Here is a 1805-nt window from a genome sequence, read left to right on the forward strand (position 1 = left end):
GCTCTCTTGTATATATGTCTTGTACTTCTTTAATTTCTGAGGGAGATTCCATCCAACTTTTGCTCGGCCATCCATGGAGGTTCAATGCCACTTGATCAATCAATGTATAAGCTTCTTCTATACTCTTGTCCATAAAAGAACCTCCAGCTGGAGAATCTAACAAGCACTTATCTGAAAAGGAAATCCCCCTATAGAATATGTGTAGAATCAGCCATTTCTCTAAACCATGATGAGGGCACTGTCTTTGTAGACTTTTGAATCTGTCCCATGCTTCAAATATTAATTCTCCATGTGCTTGAGCAAAATTTATGATGCAACTCCTCATGTAGATTGTTCTACTTGGAGGAAAAAAATGATTCAGAAATTAATGCTCCAATTGTTCCCAACTTGTGATGCTTTGAGGATGGAGAGAATATAACCAAGTCCTTGCTTTATTCTTGATGCTAAAAGGAAATACCATCAACCGAACTGCATCTGCTGATACTCCTTCATAATTCACCGTATCACAAAGCTCTAGAAATGTCTCAAGATGCAGATAAAGACTTTCTGATGCTTCTCTTCCAAATTTGTGACCTTGTATCATGGAAATTAACTCTAGGTCTAGTTGGAAACTTTCTGCTTCAATATGAGGCTGCACAATAGGAGATAAAAATCTTGCAGAAATGGGTGCAGAGAAACCTCTTAAGGCCCTGCTTGACATGTTAGTAATCATGGATATCTAAAAAAAATTATGAGAAAAAACAAAAATTAAGAATTAAAGACAAGAAATAGAATGCAAAAATAAAGAAAAAGAAAAACTGAACCTTTAACTAATAACAAGAAATAAATGCAGAGCTTTTTTTTTTTAATTATGAAAATAGAAAAACAAAAACTATTTACAAGTCTAGATGAACTAAATCGCTAATCTACTAATGTTAATGCAAACAGTCCCTGGCAACGGCGCTAAAAACTTGTTACGCAACCGTAAGTGTACGGTTTCGTCGTCAGTAATATAAAAGATTTGTCGAATCCACAGGGACTATTGATTAAGCACTAGAGATGTCGCAAGTAGGTTATCTAGACGGTCGAAAGTTATCTTTGGCACTTGCAAACTAACGAGAGTGATTGAAGAGAGAAAGAAGGTTTAGAGAGAGAGAAGAGATCTTAGAGGGAATGAGCTTCAGGAGATGGATTCTAAGATTTTGATTTCATTGTAATACTAGGAGATATTACATAGATTGCTTATTTTCTACCCTCTATGTCCATGCTCTTGTAGGAAGTTAGATTGGTCAATATCCCTAAGTATCGAATAGAGACGGTCCCTGTGAAATCCTGTAACAGTTAACCCCTGTCACTAGGGCGCCTCGGTAGATCACAGGAATTCGTGTCTAGTAAATAGCAATAAGGATAAAGGTAGATGGTACGGGTTCCTATTTCCTTATGGAAGAATTGCCTCTCCTTTCAAGAGAATGTCCTAGACGTCTGTGAATGGGTTACCCTTGTCACTAGGGCCCCTCGGGTATACGATCTAGAGCACTCTCTCTACAAGAGCAGCAATTCCTATGGGATTGTTTCTCCTTTTAGGGGAACGTCTTAGACGTCCAGAAAGGGTTACCCGTGTCACGAGGGTACCTTGGTCAATACGCTCTAGGGCATCCCCTTGCATGATCAACAATCCTCCACATCAATCAACAAAATGTGCAAGAAACATAAATACGTCACACACATAACTTCATCAAGTATGAACAAGGCATAAACAATTCATTGAATAGAAATAAGGCGAATCAATATAGTTCTACATCTCCATCGTATTACAAATACTTCCT

General features: G+C 37.8%; 1 non-coding gene across 1 annotated transcript; it reads left to right on the forward strand.

Moving 5' to 3' along the window:
- Positions 1 to 221: 221 nt before the first annotated feature.
- On the forward strand, positions 222 to 327 carry LOC122003203. The gene has a single exon (XR_006117861.1). It is a non-coding gene; the product is annotated as a small nucleolar RNA R71 (small nucleolar RNA).
- The last annotated feature ends 1478 nt before the right edge of the window (positions 328 to 1805 follow it).

Source organism: Zingiber officinale, chromosome 7A (assembly GCF_018446385.1).
Source record: "Zingiber officinale cultivar Zhangliang chromosome 7A, Zo_v1.1, whole genome shotgun sequence".
Classification (NCBI taxonomy): domain Eukaryota; kingdom Viridiplantae; phylum Streptophyta; class Magnoliopsida; order Zingiberales; family Zingiberaceae; genus Zingiber; species Zingiber officinale.